Genomic DNA, 6,563 nt, shown 5'->3' with positions numbered 1-6,563 from the left:
TGGATGACTTTTCTCTTTACATGTAGGTCAGAGATAGGACTAGAATCCCCAGTTTGGGATCAGATGAGGGGCTAGCATGAAAAAAAGGGCCTGGTCTCAAAAGAGTGGAATAGAAACCCACTCAGTCTTAAAATATGTGATTATAAAGTATAATACAAAAAGACTTCCACTCCCACCTCTTTTTCTAAACTCACAGAATCCAATTGATGCCCTTTTTATGTCTCTAGAATCTGTCCACTTCTTCCACATCCACAGCCAATACCCTAGTTTGGCCATCATTATGTCTTCCTGGATTCCTTCCACCACTGGTAATGGGACAGCCCACCTCCACTTTCCCTATGTACAGCAGGAGTCACCTTCCTACCACACAAACCAAACGTGTTGCTTTCCTGCTTAAAATCCTTTCTTAGCTCCCCATTGCTCCAGGATGAAGTCTAAAGTTCTTAACAAGGCATGTAAGATCCATGGCTTATAAGGTACCTGGCTTCTGCTTACAGCTCCAGCGCCAATGCCCTGCACTGTACCTGCAACCCCTGCTGTACTCTCGTCTAGGCAACTTCCTGAACTCTGCTTGGCCAGCTGTCCAGCCGCACTGGGGCTCCGACATAGACAGGTTTTGGGAGAGGCTTTCTCACCTCCTCAGTCTGGGTTGGCTGCGTCTGCCATCTGTTTCCTTATCATCCTTTTTGCTCTCTATCTTAGCGTACAGAGCCCCGCATTATAAATGTCACTTAAGTTGCTACTTGTCTGTTTTACTCACTAGACCTAATGTTCTTTGTGGTCAGGGGTCGTGTTCACAGTACAATGCCTGAGCTTTGAACAGCGCCTGACCCATAGTGGGTTCTCATCAAATATGGACAGAGGGGAGGAGGGGACCAAGGGAGGAGGGGACAAAGTGAGAGGCCCTCGTACCGCAAAAAAATAAACAAATAAAAATAAAATAAAATTTTAAAACATATGTTAAAAATTTTTTAAGTCATTCAATATTTTTGTGTGGTACATGGGAAAGAGGTGGCCTTTAGTAAGAAAACATTTCATTTTAGGTTAGTTTACTATTAAATATTTATTACAGAGTTTATTTATAACCTGTCATAATATCCATTACTGTATAATTAAAGAAAATTATTTTTTACATTTAAGTGAGTTTTCTTATTGATTTACTTTCAATTAATTATGTAAAGAGAAAATATTACCTGTTGACCACAGATTTTGTTTATACTTGTTACATCATGTTTGTTTTGGGGGATCAAATAATTATTAAAGTGGATGGAAATTTAGCTATGTATTATGGGGTCAACAACAAATAAAAACTGCTTAATAACCTTGGAAATTCTTTACTTAGAGCTAAAAATTATCTCATTACTATTTTTTTTTTTTTTTTTTTTTTTTTTTTTTTGTGGTACGCGGGCCTCTCACTGCTATGGCCTCTCCCGCTGTGGAGCACAGGCTCCGGACGCGCAGGCCCAGCGGCCATGGCTCACGGGCCCAGCCGCTCTGTGGCATGTGGGATCCTCCCAGACCGGAGCACGAACCCGTGTCCCCTGCATAGGCAGGCGGACCCTCAACCACTGCGCCACCAGGGAAGCCCTCGTTGCTATTTTTATAACAAAATAAAGGGGTACAAAGAGTGATCTGAAAATGACACATTATAAGTAAAGATATACTTTATTTCTGAAAAATAAAAAGCCAAGTTGCATGTAATTTTTATGTTTTCTTTTTATAACATGGATTTGAAGTACTAGTGACATCTTGATAAGAGAATTTTGTTCAGATATGTGAAACTTTCAGATTATAAAGATCAAAGTTTGCAGAATTGTTACCATTTATTTTTTACATACACACACATACACACACACACACTTCTTAGTTTAACACAGTGAAATTTATTTGACACTTAATAGTCCACTGTAGGTGTCCCTGATCAGCCTGCAATCTTGCATGTCGTGATACAGGGACTCAGGTTGTCTCTACCTTGTGGCCCACCATCCACTCACGTTCATATTTGTACACTGAGAACACCAAAATACTGTACCTGGATGATAGTGTACTTATTCTATGCTTTTAGTAGATTTTGGATACTTTTAAAAATAACGATTTTGAGCAAATGTTAATATTGTTCATCTTACAACATTCCAGCTTAAGTCAATGATTCTATATCAATACAGACAAGTTTAAGTGCTGTGTGTCGGTTCATCCTGTGACTTCTAAGTGTGTGTTCAGTGCAGGGGAAGAGCAGAAGAAAGAACGAGGTCTGTGGCTGCTTGTTTCCACACAGAAGAGAAGAGCTGGTTGGACTCTCAAGACACAATCTAGTTCCACCTCCTCTGTTTCCATAAATGAATGACTGTTCCATCCTAGGCCTGCAGCCTGAAAGCAGGATTCATGCACAGTTATCGTCGCATACCTTGTAGCCGTCTGTCACAGTGCCCAGCATAGCATAGGCATATGAGTTTTCTACCACTGAGTAACAAATTACCACAACTTCGCGGCTTAAAGCACCACCCATTCTTTTTTTTTTTTTTTTTTTTGCGGTACGCAGGCCTCTCACCGCCGTGGTCTCTCCCGCCGCGGATCACAGGCTCCGGACGCGCAGACCCAGCGGCCATGGCTCACGGGCCCAGCCGCTCCGCGGCATGTGGGATCCTCCCGGACCGGGGCACGAACCCACGTCCCCTGCATTGGCAGGCAGACTCCCAACCACTGCGCCACCAGGGAAGTCCCATGCACCACCCATTCTTTACCTCACAGTTCTGGAGGTCAGAAGACCAGGCAGGCTCAACTGGATTCTTTGTTTAGAGTCACAAAAGAGCAAAAAAATCAAGGTATCAGCCAGGCTGCCCTGTTATCTGAAGGCCCAGGAGGACACACTTCCAACCTTATTCAAATTGTTGGCAGAATTCAGTCCTTTGTGGTTATCACACTGAGGTCTCTATTTCCTTGGTGACCCATATTCCTTACCATGTGTCCCCCTCTACCTTCAAGCCAGCAATACCTTCTCCAATCCTGCTCACACTTAGAATCTCTCTGACTTCTTTTCTGCCACCATGAAAAAACTCTGCTTTTAAAGGGCTCCTGTGATTAGGTTAGGCTCACTCAATAATCTCCTTAGTGTAAAGTCAACAGATTAGTAACCTTAATTACATCTGCAAAATGCCTTTCACCATGTAACATAATCACAGCTATAACACCAAGTGCAATACCACAGTAGGGATGGGGTTTATAACTCCTCTCGCTGTAGGGCTTTGCAATGGTTATTACCTTGCGGACAAACAACAGATTCTTCCTGATGTCACATCTCAGGTGTGTGCCACAAGGGCCTGTTTTGCCTTTTGTGGGTTAGTACTACTTATCCCTAAGCAAGCCTAAACTAGCGTGTTTCTCCTCTGTGGAGCAAACGGGACATACTTTTCTCCTGTTTATACTGGTGAACATGAAGAGGCCTTCTGAGATGTGTTGGCCTTTCGGTTCAACTCTCAACATGGTTCTACTTAGGGATTAATTGCTCAGCATTCCTTAAAAGTCTTCAAAACTTTTTTCTTCTCCTTCTAAATGCTTCCCCCCTAGGTAATCTTAGTCATCTTTAAACAACAGTATGCAGGCTGACTATGCTATACAGTTCTGATCCCTTTTCTAAATTCTAGTCTGCCTTCTTTACACAGACACTTCAATTTTCATAAGCTATGTAATCCTTCACTTTTCATTCTTCACATATCCCAAACCTGTTATCTCAGCCTTCCCCAAGTCAGTAATTGACAGTACTCTCAATCTAATTTTTCAAGCCAAAAGCCTAGGAGTCATTCCCAATTTCTCTCTTTCTCACCCTGTTATCAAAATTCCATCAGCGATCTTGTTCACACTATCTTTAAAATTTTTTTAAAACAATCTACTTTTGAATAATAGAATTATATCAACATTACCACTGTTTTGCACCACTAATTAATTAAAGTATCTGAACAATGATTATCAGCAATTGCTAGCATCAAGAGACAATCAGATGTTATATGCCTCCTGAGGGAAGTACACTTGCCTAAGGAAAGAAAAAAATCAAACTTTAATCCAATTAAAATTCTCACTCTAAATGCCAGTTTTCAAAAGATACAGGGGATAGAGGAACATGTAAAATGACACCATTATAATGCAATTAATAAAATCTTCAACAAATTCTTCAACAATTAAATTACAGGGAAAAGAAATTTTATATATATATATATATATATATATATATATAGAGAGAGAGAGAGAGAGAGAGAGAGAGAGAGAGAGAGAGAGAGAGAGAGAGGTGGGGGGTGGGGGAGGGAGACACAGAGAGAGAGAAGACACATCAACCAAATGCAGTATATGAACATGAGGACCTTGACTCAAACAAACTTTGAAAAAAAATTCATAAGACAAAGAAATTTGAACACTGATAGGGACATTTGATAACATTAGGAATTAATTATTGTTCACCTTTAGGTATAAATTAGTGTTCTGTTCAAAATATAAACCCTTGTCTACTGGAGATTCATATTGTAATATTTATGGATGAAATGGCATACTATTTGCTGCAAGAAAATCTAAAGAAGTTGATGAGATATAGAAGAAACAAAATTGGCAATGAGTTGATAATGGTTAACTGTGAGTCATGGATATATCAGATTTTACTTTACCATTTTCTCTGATTTTGTATATATTTGAAATTTTCCATAATAAAGAAGTCTTCAAACATTCACTTGTTTCCAATTCCACTGCTCTGCCACCTAGTCAGTGCCACCATCATCTCTTACCTGGGAGGCATATGAGGCAGCTTGCTGATGACATTCCCAGCATCCAGTGTTGCCTGCTACAATCTACCCTCCTCATGGCAGCTGCGGTGATCATTTAAAACTGGAATCATATCCTGTCTTCTTCACCTTGTTTTCTTTAATAACCTTCCCAAAGCTTCTCATTCAATTGGAATAAAATCTAAACCCCACACTTACAAGGTCCTTTGGAACCTGGACCCTGATGATCTCTTCAGACATCCTGTGCCACTCTCCCTGATACTCTAGCCACCCTGAGCTTCTTTCTGTCCCTCAAATATGTCATGCTTGTCCCCATCTCATGGTCTTTTTTTTTTTTTTTTTTTTTGCGGTACGTGGGCCTCTCACTGTTGTGGCCTCTCCCGTTGCGGAGCACAGGCTCCGGACGCGCAAGCTCAGCGGCCATGGCTCACGGGCCCAGCCGCTCCACGGCATGTGGGATCTTCCCGGACCAGGGAACGAACCCGTGTCCCCTGCATCGGCAGTCGGACTCTCAACCACTGCACCACGAGGGAAGCCCCATCTCATGGTCTTTGTCTCAGCAATCCCCTCTGCCTGAAAGGCTCTTTCTGTTGCCCTCTTTCAGGCTGGCTTCATTTTCTGGTTTTAGGAAGCCTTTCTCGCTACCACTGAACAAAAGGAACCATTCCATCATTGCCTATCACATGACCTTGTTTTATTGCTATCATTGTATCACTGACATTTAGGTAGCTAGTTTGTTAATCCATTACCATTTTCATCCACTCAAAAGCTTTATTAGAAGAGGGACTTTTTCAATATGTGTCTAGAACAGCCACTCAACAAATATTTGAATGAATCAATGAATTAATTTACATAGGATCTAAGTTCCTATTCCAATTCTACATTTGTATGAATCTTGCTTCAATGAGTTATGTAACTAGAAAGATTAAACATGAAAGAGTTAATCTCTCCCACTGTAAGTGAATGACTTTAGAAATTAGCCTCTCCAAGCCTCTGTCTATTATTCCTCTGTAAAATGAGGATCCTACTAGGTTGAGAGCACTGCATAAATTATTATTCCCTATCTTTCTCATGATGAGCCAAGCCACTGACTCCTTAACTAGTTTGTATATTCGTTCCAACGCATTCTTCATGCTGTAGCCAGGGTTATCATAAGAAAAAGTAGATCATGTTATATCAGTACTTGAAAGCCTTCAACAGTTTCCTGTCATTCCTTGAGATACTCTGCTAGGTCCTGTGTGATCTGGCCTCTTTCCACATCCCCAGTCTTCTTTGTGGAATTCTTCCAGATACCTCACTGGCTCTCACATCCTCCAAGAACTGTTCTCTGTCCAGAGTACCCATTCTCTCTTCTTTCTCTAGCTCTTTCAACTCATCATTCACATGGCAGCACTTTCTCAAAGCAAGTCAGGGCCCCAGGTCTCCTTTTCTATTGTTAATAGCACTTATCACATCTTTTAATTTTATGTATATTTCTATTTATTTAGGTTATATACACCATATGATTAATATCTGTCTCACCCTTGCTGTGAGATTGAGGACCATGTTCTTTTACTCACCATTGTATCCTAATACTATCACAGTACCAGGCACATTCTAGGCTCAATACATAGTTATAGAATAAAGGAATGAATGAATAAATGAATCCCTATCCTATGTCCTGGCACATAGTAAGCCCTCATAAAGGAGACTTTTATTGTTCTGATGGATATATGTAATGGTGGTAGTTCTCTTAGCATTAACCAGAAAGATCAGGTGAAGGAGGTCGTACAACCAGATCCTTGGAATTGTCTATGTCTC

Source organism: Mesoplodon densirostris, chromosome 17 (genome assembly GCF_025265405.1).
Source record: "Mesoplodon densirostris isolate mMesDen1 chromosome 17, mMesDen1 primary haplotype, whole genome shotgun sequence".
NCBI lineage: Eukaryota > Metazoa > Chordata > Mammalia > Artiodactyla > Ziphiidae > Mesoplodon > Mesoplodon densirostris.
Note: the sequence above shows the minus strand (reverse complement) of the source record.